The 17,236-nt window shown below is 43.2% G+C and overlaps 1 protein-coding gene across 1 annotated transcript in view; it reads right to left on the reverse strand.

Moving 5' to 3' along the window:
* GPR50 (G protein-coupled receptor 50) overlaps positions 1-17,236 on the reverse strand; it is a 68,194-nt gene that overhangs the window by 22,312 nt on the left and 28,646 nt on the right. The gene's annotated exons all lie outside the window — the stretch shown is intronic.

A 17,236-nucleotide genomic window follows, 5' to 3' on the forward strand; every position in this document is an offset into this window, starting at 1 on the left:
TAAACTGCTCAAGGCATCGAGAGCCAAGCGTCTTGACCTCTGTCAGCCAGTAGCAGCCAGACCTAGAATTCGAACTCTGAACTTCCAGAAATCTCAAACACCTTCCATCTAAAAGAGGCATGGTGATGTTCAGGGTTCAAGCTCCGTAGAGCCCAGAAAATCATTTCCACTTTTACTTGGAACTCATCACATGAATTTAAAGGGAAAAAATTCCTGCCCCAATAAATGTTTGTCCTTTTTCATTCCCAGACAGAAGACCCAACTGCCTGGGTGAGCAAGGGGCCCCCCAAACACTGGGTGGCTCCAAAGTAATCCGAAGTCGTTCTTTCAATTAAGAATTTCTTCCCTTGATCCTAAAACTTTTTTTTTAACGTTCACGGATTTATAAATTAAAAAAAAAAAACTCAGTCACTGAGAAAAAGTTTTGGCCTTATTATAAGGACTTGGGGTGGGGGGAGGGGAGAGAGAGGGGGAAGGAGGTCTTAGAGATAAAGTACAATTCTCTTTTATTATTTGCTTAAGTATTTTTAATGTGATCACAAATTTGCTGAGGAGATTGGGTTGGCCAGAATTCATGGGATCACAGGCTTAGAGCTGGAAAGAGACGTTAGACAACATTGATTCCTACCCTACCCATTTTACAGATGATGACAGTGAGGACCAGAGACCTTAAGTAATTTTCCCAAGATCACACAGCAAGTGGCAAAGCAGAATTTTAAAATTAGCTCCTCTGGCTAGAGATTCAGCTCTCTTTTGACTCCACTGCACAACCCAGAGATGAAAAGGATGCTGTTGCTTTATAATTTTGTCTTACCACAAATTAGCTAAGGTGATTTAATTAACCAGAGTTAATAGGGTCAGAGTTTTAGAATTGTAAGGAACCACATGAGAAATTTAGTCCAAATTCCATATTTTAAATGTGAAGAAACTGAGGATCAGAGAGGTTACTTGACCAGCATCACATAGCAAATTATGGAAGAGCAGGGTTTTTGAGCCCAGGACTTCTGGCTCAAGATCAGAGTCTTAGGTGCAGTTAGGTGGTGAAGTGAGTAGAGCACCAGCCCTGGAATCAGGGGGACCTGAGTTCTAAATCTGGCCTCAGACACTTGACGCACTTACTAGCAGTGTGACCTTGGGCAAGTCACTTAACCCCAATTCCCCTGCCTTCCCCCCTCCAAAAAAAATTATAAAAACAAAAAAAAAAAAAAAGATCAGAGTCTTGGATGTGCCACAGACCTTAGAGCTTGAAGGTATCTTAAGGCTAAACTTGTTCTATCACTTGCATTTTGTTTTGTTTTGTTTGCTTAATAAAAATTTTATTACCAAAAATTAGATAAAGTTATTTCATCAGTCAGAATTTAAAATCTCAGTTTTAGAGCTAGAAGAGGCCTGAGATAACATTTAGTCCTACTCCCACATTTAACATAAGGAGAAACTGAGGACCAGAGAGGTTAGGTGACTTGTCACACAGCAAGTAGAGAGGAGAGGAGGGCTTTTCGGGCCAGATTCTCCATCTCTGGCTCCAGTTCTCTTTCTGCTTCCTTAAATCATCTATTGCAGCCTGCTTTCTTAGAAATTAAAGAAAAGCCTAATTTTAAAAATGTTAGTGGCAATTTGTGAAGGTGATTCAATTGGCCGGAGTTCATAGGATTGTACTTCTAGAGCTAAATCGGGGTCTTAGAAAGCATTTAGCTCAGCTCCCTTATTTTATAGGTAATGAACCTGAAGAACAGAGAGGGTGAGCAACCTGGCCAAGATCACACAGGAAATAAGTAGCGACACAAGGGTCTTAAACCCTGATCCTCTGGCTCCAAATCTAGTTTTTCCCACTGAACCAGAGGCTCTAAAGCAAGACTGTTGTGGAGAACCTCTAATACAATCAGGAATATTAATATTCTTTTTCCTTTTTTCTGCCCTGCTAAATAATTTTTGTTATTGCCATAAATTAGCAAGAGTTCCCAAGATCACAATTAGGGAGCTAGAAGGGTCCCTGTACAATATTTATTCCATGGGCTTCATTTTATACAAGAGGAAGCTGAGGACCACATAGATTGGGTGGTCACTGGTTAAGTGACTTGGCCAAGGCCACAGAGCACCTCCACGGCAGGGCATGCACTGAGCCTAGAGCTACTGAGTTCACACCCAACTCTGCTGCAGGAGACAAAGAAGAGTGGGAAGATGTTGCGGGCCCCCAGCCTCGCAACTATACTCGGGGTTCCCCTCAAGCCCCAGGCCTTTGCCTAGCAAAGGGCCTGATCTCGTGGACAATGTATGGGGCGGGAGCCGAAAGATGGTGAATGACTCCGAATTTTATTTCAGCAAGCAGCATTTTTATATCTTTAGTGACGTAGGTACATTCTTTGGTTACGTGGATGAAGGACAGGTAAAAATCAAGACACCTGGGTACTAGGACTGCCTACTCTCCTCCCTTTCTCTTCCCACGCTAACCCGAAGCTCCCTGCGGGCAGGCAGCCCAGGCAAAGAACCGGAAGTTCCATGTGCTCAGGCAAACCCAGACAGAGAGCTGGAAGTTCCATGTGCTCAAGCAGGTCCGGGCAAAGACCTGGAATTGCTAGGGAGGCAACAAAGGCAAGACCCCTCCTCCTGGCTCCATCCATATCTCAGAGGCCTGAGTTTATCTCAGCAGGCCTCTGGGCCTGGAGGTCCGAGGAGGGCAGGGCTCGGCTCTAACTTGGCCTGTAACAGGAAGAGACCTTGGGATCATCTGCTCTAATCTTCTCATTTTAGGTGGATTCCTTTTTCCCCTGAAAGCTCTCCTATTATTACTATAAATTCCCAAAGAGGATTGAATTAGCCAGAATGCAAAGGATCTAGTCCAGTCCTCTTGTTTTAGAGTCAAGAAAATGAAGGTCCCTCGGAGAGGTTAAAAGACTTGTCTAAGATCACACCCCAAATTTCTGAGTATCACTGTTGTGACAAAATGGTCAAAGACATGTTGGAGATTCTCTACTCCAACTATTCTCCACCCCTCCTCTCTCTTTCTCCCTTCTCTCTCTATTTTCTCTAAATGTATATAATATATTACATAATATAAAATAAATAAATATGATAATAAACATATGCCTTAAATTTTTATTGCCAAAAATTATGTGAGGTGATTTAATTAGAATTCAAAATATCTGACTTTCAGAGCTAGGAGGGTTCTTACACAACATTTAGTCCAACCCCTACATTTTTTAATTAAAACATTTTATTATGATTATAAGTTAAGATGTTAAGATTATAAATTAAGTCAGATTTCATGAAATTGTCATTTCTGAAGGGAAGAAGGCCTTGTATGTTGTTCGTTATTTACTCCAATCTCTCATTTGACAGATAAGGAAAGTGAGGACCAGAGAGGTTAGGTGACTAAGCCAACATCACACAGCACTCAAGTAGCAAAGCAGATTGCCAGCTCAGATTCTCCAGATGCCAACCCACTTGTGTTTCTCATGCACTAAGTGATTTGGAGCTGGAAGGGTTCTTGTAAATCAGCTGGTATAGTCTCATTTTAGGTAGCCTTTTTTGGTAAAAATATTTTAATGACTATAAATTAGCTCAGGGGATTCCAGTAGCCAGCTGAGACTCGCCACAGCCATATTTTTAGAGCTTATTGAGATCTTAGACAAGATTTGGTCCAATCTCCTTGTTGTACATTCAAGAAAACCAAAGAACAGAAAGGTTAAGTAACTTGCTCAAGATCACACAGCAAGTAAATGGCAAAGCAATGGTTCTGGAGTAGGATTCTCTTACTCGGGGTCCAGCTCTCTTGCCCCTTACCTGACGGGCTGGGAGGGCATCTGGTATAATCCCCTTCTTTGATTTGGGGTTTTTATCTTTCTTAAGTCTATAAATGAAAGTTATGTACTTAAGCAGAGCTCATGGGATGATAAGTATAGAGGAAGTAGGTGCCTGAGAAAATGGCTAGTCCAGTTCAATAGGCATCGTACCGCTTGTAGGCATGAAGTCATGCAAAACATATTTCCATATTAACCATTTCAAGGAAAAGAAAACTGGAGACCAGAGAGGTCGAGTGTTTTGGCCAATGTCACACAGCGAGTAAATTTCTGAGGGGGTTTTTTAGCCTGGATCTTCAGGTTTCCCAGCTAGCTCTCCTCCAACTGTTCCACTGAGTCCCTCAGCCACCTACTCATTAGAGATGTTTATCTAAAAAAAATTTCCTATTGCTAGAATCAACCTTAAGGTGATTTTAACGAGTCAGATTTCTTGGGATAATCAGTTTTGAAGTGGGGGAGACCTTAGAAATCATATCATCCAGCCCTTTCCTTTTACATGAGGAAAGCAAAGACCAGAGAGGTTAGGTAACTAATCCAAAATCACACAGCAAGGACATGGCAGAGCAATGTTTTGAAGCTTCTCTGGCTCTGGCTCCAACTCTCAGGGGCTTTAAGATCACCTGGTACAATCTCCTTGTTTTGGGGTTTGTTTTGCTGAATAGTTTTATTATTAAAAGTAATTAAAGTGAATGAATTAGAGTTCATGACATCATCATTTCTGAGCTGAAAAGGGCCATATGCAGCAATTAGTCCATCCTCCTCAGTTTTTTTTCTGAAAAGGAAGGTGATAATCAGAGAGGCTGATCACACAGCAAATGAGTGGCAAAGCAGATTCTGAGTCCAGCTTCCATGGGTCCCATTCCAATTCCTTTTCCTATGCACTGAACAATTTAGAGCTGAAAGGGGGCTTGGAAATCATATATTCTAATCTCCTCATTTTAAGTGGATTTTTTTTGCTTAAGCATTTTCTTTTGGAGGGGGGAAGGCAGGGCAATTGGAGTTAAGTGACTTGCCCAAGGTTACACAGCTAGTAAGTGTGTCAAGTGCCTGAGGCTAGACTTGAACTCAGGTCCTCCTGATTCCAGGGCCAGTGTTCTACTCACTGCGCCACTTGCTAGAATATTTTAATGATGACTATAAATCAGTCAAGGGGATTTCAGTAGCCAGGGGGCTTTGGATCGTATTTTTGAGCTGGTGGAGACCTTAGCCATCATGTAGTCCAAATCTCTTATTTTACATTTGAGGAAACCAAGGAACAGAGAAGTTAGATGATTTGCCCAAGATCGCACAGCAAGCAAATGACAGAGCAATGGTTCTGGGGTCAGATTTTCTTGCTCAGGGTCCAGCTCTCTTGCTTCTGTATCTAGTGGGCTAGGAGGGCATCTGGTACAATATTCTTGTTAGATTTGGTTTTCTTAAAAAACCCGGTTTTTATGTCTATAAATTAATTAACATCAATTAGCCAAATTTCATGGGATCATAGATTTAGAGTGATAGGGGCTTGAGACAATATCTATTCCAATGAAATCAATTCGCAGAAGAAAAAGCTGGTTGCTTATCTTATGAAAAAAACTTATTAAAAAATGGAGGACCAGAGAGGTCAAGTGTTTTGACTAATGTCACACAGCAAGTAAATTTCAGAGCAGAGTTTTTTTAGATCAGGTCCTTGGGTTCCTAAACCAAGTGCTCCTTTGGACTTAGATGTACAAGGTATCCTGCAGATTCTCTAGTCCAGCATACACATTAGAGGGTTGTTTATCTAAAAATAGTTTTATTATTGCTATAAACAAGGTAAAGTGATTTAATTAGTCAGAGTTCATGGGATCTTATTTTTAGTCAGAGGGAGCCCTAGAAATCATTTAATCCAATCCTCGTGTTTTATATTTGAGGAAACTGGAACCGAGAGAGAGTAGGTGACTAACCCAAGATCACACAGCAAGTGATATCAGAACAAAATTTTGAGGTCAGATTCTCTGGCTCTGGGTCCTGCTCTCTTGCTACTGCCCTGCAGGGTCTTAGAGATCACCTGATGCCATCCCCTCATTTTACTTTGTTTCATTTCCCTAAAAAATATTTTATTGTTCCTATAAACGAATTAAGGTGACTTAATTATTCCTTGTTCATAGGATCATCATTTTCCAGCTGAAGAGGACCTTGTACATCATTCAGTTAGACTTCTTCACTTTCCTAAAGTGAACCAGTAACAAAGCAGATTCTGATCCCCAAGGTTCAGCCGCCTCCCAAGTTAGTTCTTTCCTTTGTACTTAATGATTTCGAATTGGACGGCTTCTTGGAAGTCATCTAGTTTTTAGGCAATTCTTTGCTTTTCTAAAATATTTGAATGATGACTATACATTAGCTAAGGGGATTGAAGTAGCCAGAGGGCTTTGGGTCGTATTTTTAGAGCTGGTGGAGACCTTAGCCATCACTCGGGCCAAGCATCTTATCTTATACGCAAAGAAACCAAGGAACAGAGAGGTTAGGTAACTTTCCCAAGATCACACAGCAAGTAAATGGCAGAGCAAGGGTGCTGGGGTCAGATTCTCTTGCTCAGGGTCCAGCTTTCTTGGCCCTGTGCCACTGGTCCTGGGAGATTTGGTTTTACTTTCTAAAAAAAATTTATTATGTCTATAAATTAATTAACGTTAGCTAATTAATTAGCCAAACTTCATGGGATCTTAGGCTTAGAGATAGTAGAGGCCTGAGACAATATCTATTCTAACAAAATCCATCTGCAGAAGAGAAAACTGAGAACCAGAGAGGTCAAGTGTTTTGACCAGTCACACAGCAAGTAAATTTCAGAGCAGGGTTTTTTAGATTAGGTTCCTGATCCAGATGGCAAATCCCTAGTACAACTTACTCTTCATAGTTTATTGTGGTTTTCAAAAATATTCATCATTATTATAAATACTCTAAGATCTAATTTTATAGATGAGGAAAATGAAGACCAGAGAGGGTAGATGACTTGTCCAAGATCACACAGCTAGGAAATAGCAGAGGATCCTTTTTCAAGCCCAGATTCTCTGGTCCCACATCTAGCTCCTTGTTTGAGTTTGGTTTTATATTGTTAAAATATTTTCTTATTACTAGAAATTAAGTTTTATTTTGTTGAAATACGGACTTCGTAACAACCTGGAAAAACCTACACGACATAATGCTGAGTGAGCGGAGCAGAGCCAGGAGAACATTATACACAACCACAGATATATAGATTCTGTGAGGACCAACCCTGACAGACTTCGCTCTTCTCAGCAACACAAGGTACAAAGACAACTCCAAGGGACTCATGATGGAGAATGCTATCTACATCCAGAGAAAGAACTATGGAGTCTGAATGCAGATAGAAGCACACTTCATGCTTGCATTTTTTCTTCTCTTTTGTTTTTGTTTTTGGGGTTTTTTCTGTTTTGTTTCTTCTTTCTCATGATTCATTCCACTGGTCATAATTCTTCTCCACAACTTGACTAGTGTATAAATTAATTTAATGTGAAGTTATACGTGGTAGTTATATGAGATTCCATGCCATCTTGGGGAGGGAGGGGGGAGGGAGGGGAGAAAATCTGGAACTCAAAATTATGTAGAACCGTGTGTTGTAAACTAAAAATAAAAAAAAATAGAAAAAAAGAAATATTTTTACTACTATAAATTAATTAACATTACTTAATTGGTCAGAGTTCATGGGGTTATTGGGGTTTTTTTTTAGCTGAAAGGGGCCTTATACATACATTTCTTTAGTCCCACTCCCTCGTTTAGCAGACAAGGAGAGTGAAGACCAGAGAGGTTAGGGAATTCACCCAAGATCACACAGCAAATGGGTGGCAAAGCAGATTTGAGCCTAGCTCCTCTGGCTGCCATCCCCATTCTCTTTGCCATGCCCTAAAGGATTTCAAAGGTGGAAGGAATCTTGGAAGTCATTTAGTTCAATGTCTTCGCTATTTTCACTGGATTTTTTTTTCCGAATTTTTTTTCTTATTACTCTAAGTTAAGGTGGTCAAATTAGGCCAAGTTCATACGATCTTATTTTTAGAGCTGGTAGAGACCTTAGCCATCATTTAGTCCCACCCCCTCATTTTATATTCAAAGAACCAAGGACCAGAGAGGTTAAGTGACTCACTAGAGATCACCCAGCAAGTCAGAACAGTGATTTGGAACCTAGATCTCTCTTGCCACTGTAGGCACGGTTTTTGAAGACCATCTAAAAGCCTGGGCAAGAGTCCACCTGGATACAGAGACTCTATTTCATGAAATGACCTTGGCAGAGTTAAAATGTGGGGGGGTTTTCCTAAATTTTTTTTCCTATTTCCATAAACTAATTAAGGCATTTTTAATCCAGGCATATTGGCGTATGGTTTGGGGTCTGGTAGGGCCCTTAGACGTTATCTATTCCAGCCAACTCATTTTGCAGAAGAGAAAATTGATGACCAAGGCGGTTATGCGATTGGCCAAAGTCACACAGCAAGAAACTGGAAAAGCACGTTGTGAGCCTGGGCCCTCTAGTTCCCATTCACAGACCGATTTGGAGCTGGTACAATCCCCTCATTAGCTTTCAAAGTTTTAACTTGTATTTTTTAATCTTACTATAAATTAATTAAAATGTTTTAATTAATCAAAGTTCATGAGATAGTAGGCTTCAAGCTTGTAGGGCTCTGTATTGTCCCTTTCGGGACAATATCTACTCCAATGAATTCATTTTGGAGAAGATGAACTGGACCAGAGAGGTTTTTTCTTGGCCAACATCACACAGCAAACCAGTTTCTGAGCATGGTGTTTGTTTTAGCCCAGTTCCTCTGGTTCCTGGCCCAGCCCACTTTAGATTTACATGTGGAAAGGATCTTGCAGATTGGGTCATCCAACCTACTCTTTCTAGGGCTTTTATATTTTTAATATATTACATTTATATCATTTTAATTGATATATTATCCCCTGTATATTGTTACTCTAAATTGGATCCATTTCTTTAATTAGCCAGAGACACAGAGAGCTTTAGAGCTAGGGGAGACTTCATCCATCACTAATTCTGACCCTTTAGTAAACTAATGACCAGAGAGTTTCAGAGCCTTGCCCGAAATCACACAGCAAGTAAATGGAGATGTCCATTTTGAGCCCCCAGGCGTCTGCTTCCCAATCCACCTCACTTTCCCATGAACTAAACAATCTGGAAATGGAAAGTCTTTGGAAATCACCTAATTTGATTTTAGGTGCAATATTTTTTGGCTAAAGTCTTTTTATTATTAGTATAAAATGAGTTACGGTGGTCTAGTTGACCAGTGTTCATAGGATCCCATTTTCAAAGCTGGGAGAGATCCCATGTGCCGTTTAGTCCTGCCTTCTCATTTTACAAAAGAGGAAAAGGAAGACCAGGGAGGGTGACTCGCCCAAGATCAAACACCAAGTACATCCACATAGGACAAAGCTTTGAGGGAGAGTTTCTATGGCTCCAGAGCCCACTGTCTTGCTGCTGCCTCAGATGGTCATGGAGGTCACCTAATACAACCCTCTCCTTACAGTTTTTCCCCTAAAATACTATTTTTATGACCGTAAATTAGATGATTTAATGAATCCGAGTTCATGGGGTCAGTGTTTCAGAGCCAGTCAGCACCTTAGACATCATTAGGTCACATTTTTAGACCTTGAAGGAATCTTCAATGACATTCGTTACAACCTTTATTTCCTTTTTTTAAGTGATGTAGAACCTGAGGACCAGCAAAGCTAAGTGATTTGTCTAAGGACACACAGCAAGTAAGGAGCAAAGTAAAGTTTAGGACCCAGGCATGCTGCTGTCTTTCCCTGCACTTTGGGCCAGAGACTCCCAACTCCAATGCCTCAGTCTCATGTTTATTTACTTTTATTATTTCCCTGTTTATTGACTTAAGAAAAAATGTCATGCTGCCAATCAGCTAAGGTGACCTGATTGTCCTTAGGATACGCCTAGTTCTAAGAGCTTGGAGAAACCTTAGGTGACATTTATTCTAACCCCCTCTTTTGACAGATGAGGAAACTGAGGACCAGAGTGATCAGGTAACTTGTCTAAGACTCCACAGCAGGGCTTTTGAGTCAAGGCTTTCTGGCTTGAGGTCCTGCTGTCTTTTAACTTCACCACAGAACTCAGAGCTGAATGGAATCTTGGGTATCCGATACTGCAACCCACTACTTTGCTTTTTGGCTCAGTTATTTTTATTACCACAAATTAGCTAAAGTAATTTAATTAGTCGGGGCAGCTAGGTGGCACTACGATGGATAGAGCTCCAGGCCTGGAGTCAAGAAGACTTTTCTGCCCAAGTTCAAATCTGGCCTCCAACACTTACTAGCTATGTGACCCTGGGCAAGTCACTTCACCCTGTTTGCCTCAGTTTCCTCATCTCTAAAATGAGCTGGAAAAGGAAATGGCAAACCACTCCAGTATCTTTGCCAAGAAAACCCTAAATGGGGTCACAGAGAGTCAGATATGACTAAAAAAAAAGACTGAGGAAGGAATTGAATTAGTCAGAGCCCAGAGGATCATCATTTTAAAGCTAGAAGGTACCTTAGACCAGCGGGAACTATGGCCACTAAACCATACATAAGGATCTCTGTGGGCCACCATATTAACTTTTAAAACCACATATTGACATTATCTCCATTCTGTTGTATTTTTACTTATTTCTTTACATATTGCCCATTTACATTTGAATCCGGTTCAGGCTACATGGGAGTGTTGGATCTTGTTTTTGACACAATCTGGTTCAATCTCCCCCCCACCCCCCCATTTTACAGATGAGGAAACTGAGAGGAATGACTTGCCCAAGATCCTCTACCACCCATTTCAGCACCCATTCATATGCTTCTTTGGACTTAGAGGTGGGAGGGGATTTTGGAGTTTATCTGTTTCAACCTCTTCCTTTTTAACTTGGTTTAAGACTTTTGCTCTAATTGTTGTTGTTTTTAATTTTTTATTATTATTATCATTACCCCAAATTTTCTGAGGTGATTTAGTTAGTACCATCTACAGGATGAAAGGCTTTGAGCTGGAAATGTAAGAGGGACTGGTGTCTTCACCTCAGTTTTCCCTCATTTCCTTTCAGCACTGAATTCCTCTTTGCTGCCCAGAGTAAGGTCCAGAATTGCCATTTTTCTTATCACCTTCTCAAGAATGAAACTGTTATTAAGACAAGCCAGAAATAGGTCAGGTGCTTGCTCCAGTAGGCTCCCAGATAGGCGATGGTGATGTTCTCAGTTGGTACCATATCAGGCCCAGTTACCATATTTGCCTAAGCAAAATAATAACACCAACCAGCATCTATTTAATGATCCCCGCTGCTGCTTGTGATACCAAAATGTCTCAAGCAATTCCAAAGTCTATTGCAGAATTCTCCAAATCTCACAACAGAATTCATTTTCCATCATTATTTGTTTTGAGGGCAAGGAGAATTTGCCATCCTCACCATTTGGAAGGGAAGGTTTGGAAATCATATAAATGCGTCAGCTCTCTTCCAGTGCCACCGCTCACCCCTCAGGGGTACCCCTAGAACCCTGAGGAGATGTAGACAAGCTCCCAGGACCCGAATCCTCAGTGGGAATGGAAGTTGGGATAAGGAAGCCCCGGAGCTTTGGGGGACGACAGAAGCTATGTTCAGTTCCATTCGACACACGTTTGTTCAGCATCTACTCTGGGCTAGGCATTATAGAGCTAGCTGGGGATACAGAGAAAAGCACAATAAATCTTACTCTTAAGGGGCCTCTCCTCTAGAAAACATACACAAGTAAAGACAAAGTAATTTCAAGAGAGAGTGCTAATAACTGGCTGAGGATTCGCGACCTCTCTGGAAGAAAGGAAGATTGGGCCCATGTGAAAGTGGACTGGCCATGGGGGCCACTGGATGTTCCCACAGCAGAGAGTGGAGTTGTTACCAAGCCAGGCCTAGAGAAAGCAGTAGCAATGGTTCTGGCCAGGCACCAAGAGGGAACTGTCTAATGAGAAGAGATTCAAAGGATTTAGCTTATTGGAAGACAAAGGAGATAACCCTAGCACTAGCAAAAATAATGAACAGTAAAGAGCAGAGGTTGATAGGCATTCCTGTCCCATAATGCACCAAGGCACTTGAAAATGGATTGAGAAAGGATACAAAGTCCATATGGACTTCCATGTTCGAGAATGTTAATAAAGCAAATAGCATGGAGAGGGTATGAAGAGTGGAGAGGGTTTAAAGCGATCAGTTCAACCTAAAGGATACTCTGTTGATCTGGGAGCTCATATGACCTCAAATGCAGTCAATAAAAGCTGCACGGCGCCACTATATTGGTATGAGCAAGTAGAATAAAAATGAACCTATCAATCTGCCTGGTACCTGGAGGATGGGAGAAATCCTGGGCCCTCAAGCTGACCTTGGCCCTCAGAAATGCCTTTGCCTGGCTTGCCTCTGGCACCCTGCCATCTCCCAACTTACCCAAAGCCACATCCCATTCTCGACAGCAACCCTCACCGGCCTTGGCTCTGATACACCTGGATTTGAATCCCACCTGCAACATGTGTCACTTTGAGCAATTGACTTTCCCTCTGTAAGCCTCAGTTTCCTAATCTGTAAAATCTAGATGGTAATACTTCCCTGAGCAGCTTATGGTCAGGCAAGCCACTGGCAAACCTTAAGGTGCTAAGAGAAATGGGATCTGTTATTGGCATTGCCCAGGAAAAAGCAGACAGTTTTGACTCTCAAGGAAGACTCCCCCCAGGCAGGTTTGTTTGCCTTTTGGCTCCACAAACTGAGTTATTTCATAACAGGGTGTTTTGAGCCGTAGCTGTAACTAAAGCAGGCCTCCTCTTCTGGGCAGGGTAACTCCTCAGGCACTGATCCTGGGAGATGGCACACACGAGATGTGGGGCCCAGCCTAGGCAGCTGTCCTGCTTATGGGTGAGCTGCTGCTGGAGAAAGCCAAGAGCACTTAATCAGCCACATGGCCCCAGCTGGTGACATGGACTTTGCCCTGGGGGATGCTAGACAGGGTAACACGGTGAACCCAACGTTCCGCTGGGGCTGTTCTTGCCTTTCTCACATCTCCCGTGCTCCCAGAGCACCCAGAAGCCTGATGGACATGGAGTACAGAAGGCAGCCAGGAGGGTGACCCCATTAAAAGGTGGTGCTCTGGATGGTGGATGCTGGCTGCTGGGTCCACTTCAGAACAAGCGCTCTATCTGTAGAGCATTTGGAGGCTTCCAAAGGGCTGTACATCTGTCTGTCCATCCGCTATTGCTAGCTCCTTTGACTCTCATTGGCAACTCTCACTGGCAGAGGGGTCAAACACATGGTCCCAAGGGGCTTCATAAGCCCACACCATTCCCCAGTGTAGCTTCAAATGTCACTGGGAAATATTTAAGAGATAATATCCCGAGTCAAAATGCAGCCTGCAAAGATCCTGGTGAATGGATAGTGGTCCCAGTTCCTATTTGTATTAGATATCACTGCTCTAGAGATTTATTATTGCTATTACGCCCATTTTTCAGATGAGAAAACTGAAGCTTAAAGAGGTTAGAAGTGACATGCCAAATTTTAGGGAAAAAAAAGGAATGCTGAAAATTTGTGTTCATGTATATTGAGAAAAAAATCAAATAAAAATCAAACATAAAATCAAAACCAAAATGACTCACCCAGGGTCACAGAACCCGTAAGGGGCAGGGATGGGTTTGGGTCTGGACCTCCAATTTCAGGATCCCCATACTGGAGTACTGACCTCTAACTTGGAGTCTGAAAGAGTTTCCAGAAGTTGGCAGGGGCTGCATGGCCTGCCTCTGGTCGCACAGCTTAGAAGGGTGACGAGCAGCTTTTGAACTCTGGTCTTCCCAACATCAGTGCCAGTATCATATCCACTATACCACATGACATTTTTAAAGTGCTAGAGACCCAGTGGGAGTTAGGCAAGTCTTGGGTAAGCAGGGGCTTTGGGAGGTCCTGAGTGGACACTCAAGACACCCAGAGGACCCAGTTCCAAGCACGAGTGATTTCACTATTAAGGCTGGGGGCAAGGGAGTTTCTGTCCTCCTTATTCTAACACACTGCCTCTAGGAGCTGGCAAAGGGAACATTGCAGAATGTAGGCTGCCCTGAAGAGAGCTCTGCGGCAGCCCAGCCTCATTGGCTCCCAGATCTTGTCCCTGGCCTCCTTGGGCCAATTTGGGCAAGCGCTGCTGTGGCTTGGCTTACTGAGGTTCCATGAGGAAGACTGAGCCAAATGGATGAGCTTGTTAATCTGCAAAGTGCCCTCTGGGCAAAGACCTGGGATCAGCAACTGGGGAGGGCCATGCCAGTCCTGGTGGTGCAGTGCAGACCTCCAGAAAGGGGTATTCAGCCTCCCATTTCTAAAGGAAAGGGCCCTACATGGGAGTGAGAGAATTGGCTTCTGCTCTTGTCTCTGCTACCATTGAACCCTTGGATGAGCAATAAAATCTGCAGCTCCATAGACTGGGAGTTGGCAGGGCCCCTGGAGGTCCAACCTCCCCAACCTCTATTTTGCAAATGAGGAAGTTGAGGCCCAAAAAGAGCAAGGGAGTTGCCCATAGTCTCACAGTTTATCAGTGGCAAAGCCAGGGTTTGACTTCAGGTCCCTTGACCCCAAGCCAGCATTCTCTCCATTGACCCATGCTACCTCTCTTCTCTGGACCTAAGTGTCCTTTTCTAGAAAATGGGGAGGGGGCATATGGCCTAGTTGGCCTCTTAGGGCCTCCAAGCTCTGGAATTCTAGGATTCCTCCTAGAGTTAGGCAATCTGGATCAGACAGAGCCACCCCCAGCTTACGGCGGGGCTCATGTGTCCTGAGTTCTTCCTTCCACTTTGATCATGCTAACCGTCTTACCTCTCTCCTTTCCCATGTTCTTGAAACCTGTGCCTTCCTCTCGACAGGTGACATGGCCTTTACCCCACCACTGCCAACTGGATGAGCCAAGGCCTTCTGTGATCTCCCTCCAGGCCTGCCTCCTCTTTGAACTTTCCCTGATTGAATGGAAGCAAGTTGATTGAGCCCCTGCACCAAGCCAACCCAATGAGCAGAATCACCCTGAAAATTGTACTCAGTAGTCAGTCAACAAGCAAATTCCCACTCTCAGGCAGGTAGAGGAGCCAATGTGCAAACAGGTGTGTATAAACAAGATCTAGACAGCATATGTTGGTGATAATGAGGGGAGGGGGAGACCAGCAAAGGCCTCCTACAGAGCAGGGACTTGAACTGAGCCCAGGAAGGCAGAGACAAGGGCCAGAACATGACAGACAGTATTTGGCACATAGTAGGCACTTAAATGTTTATTGACTAACAGTGTGGAGACATGGAGACAAGAGATGGAGTGTCTTGAGGAACAAGAAGACCAATGAGGAGAGGAGTGGAGGTAAAGTCTAAGAAGACTAGAAAAATAGAAAAAGTCCAGGGTGTGAAGGGCCATCAAATCCAGATGGAGCATTTTATATTTGATTCTGAAGATAATAGGGATTCACTGCAGTTTATGGAATGGGGGGGGGGGGTGTTGTGACATGGTCAACTGTGCACTTTCAGATAACCCTGGCATCCAAGTACAGGTTGGATTAGAGTGGCAGAGAGACTTGGGGTAAGGAAACTAACCAGAAACATAGATTCTACAGCCCTTGATACATCTCTATTCCCAAGCTTCTGCCTTCTTAGTTCCTTTTACATTCTTGTAGTGTAGCCACAGGGCAGCTAGGTGTCGCTGCAGTGGACTGAGTGCTGGGCCTGGAGTCAGGAAGACTCATCTTCCAGAGTTCAAATCTGGCCTCACACACTTACTTACTAGCTGCGTGACCACGGACAAGTCACTTCAACCTGTTTGCCTCAGTTTCCTCATCTGTAAAATGAGCTAGAGAAGGTAATGGCAAACCATTCCAGTATCTCTGCCAAGAAAACCCCAAATGGGATCATGCAGTTGGACATGCCTGAAAAATGACTGAACAGCAAAGTGTAATCACAGTCTCTGTGTCTTCAGGCTCAGCAGGTTTTTGTTCTAAACCAGGGCTTCTTAAACTTTTTCTACTCAAGACCATTCAGCACTTTTTAAACTGTGTGTTGCATCCAACAGTTTAAGAAGCACTGTAATTTAAATTATTCTCCTGCAAAGGGTATTCACTATTTGTTTTCAGTGTGGATATGCTGGCTCGCTGTGTGACCTTGGACAACTCCCTTCCTTTCTTTAGAGCAGAGAGCTGGAGCTGGGGGTGGGGGGTTGGGGGTAGCAATCAGCTCTTTGTCCTAAGTTGGTCCACACCTTCCCCAGCTCAGAGCCACCACTCCCATTCCCCTTCAGTAGTATCAATCTCAAATAAAAAGGAAGCCACTAAATCATCCATAAGGATCCCGGCGGGCAGCATATTGACTTAGTTTTAATGTTTTATTGGATTTTTATTTATTTTGTGAGCTATTTCCCAATGACATTTTAATCTGGTGCCAAGGAGGTCCCAGCAGCCTCTGTTTGACACCTCCGCCCTAAGAGTCCTGACCCTCCTCTGGCTCCCAGGGAGTCCCAGCATGCTGCAGGGGCTGGCATCTCTCTCTGCTCATCATCATGTACCCTTTGCTACCTCCAACGGCATTTGTATTGGCCATCAGATTGACTCTTCTGCCTTGCCCTCAGTTTCCCAGTCTGCAAAATGAAGGAGTTTGATTAAATAGTTCCCAGAGTTCCTTCTAACTCTCACATTTCATTCTATTCTGTCCTCCAGATGATAATTGATTCTTGGTGAGTAATGTTTGAGAAGAATATTTTTCTTTTCCATCATTTTTGCTCTCCCATGACCCACTGCTACATCTCCCTCACTCACAGTTGGCTGCCAGCCTCATTTCCCAGGTTTGAAGGTAAGAGTTTAATCAGACTAAGGCATCATTGCCTCTTCTCTATCCCCACTTTTTCCCCACCATCACCACTGTGACTTAGCTCTAATCTATTCCAATAGCACATGCATCCTAAGCACTAGAACTCAATCATTGAAAGGGAGCTCACTCTGGCCTTGCAAGTATACAAAACTATAGTATGAGACCCAAGGTTAGCTGCCAAGAAGGAGCTGCCCCATAGGTAGTGAGGTCCCCATCACTGGAGGTGTTCAAGCAGAGGCCAGGGGACAACCCTATGTAGGGAGAATGGTGTAGAAAGGATTCCCAAACCAGGCAGGAGGTTGGTGTTTATGATCCCCAAGTTCTCTCCCAACTCTGACCTTCTCTAAGAAGCCAATCGCTCAACCTGACTTTAACAAATGGACTCATTTGGACCACTAAGAGAAATCAATAATAATTAGTGAGTGCCTCTGAGAATATCTCATGCCACAATTTCTCCCCTGTGACAGGAGTACTGTGCTTAAATTTCTAAGCAAATTATTCACATGGTAGATGTCAAGAGCAAAACCCCAACGTGGCCTAGTGGCTATGGTGCTTAGACCCAGAATGAGGGAGGCCTGGGGCTTCAATCCTGCCTCAGAT

This window comes from Trichosurus vulpecula, chromosome X (assembly GCF_011100635.1).
Source record: "Trichosurus vulpecula isolate mTriVul1 chromosome X, mTriVul1.pri, whole genome shotgun sequence".
NCBI lineage: Eukaryota > Metazoa > Chordata > Mammalia > Diprotodontia > Phalangeridae > Trichosurus > Trichosurus vulpecula.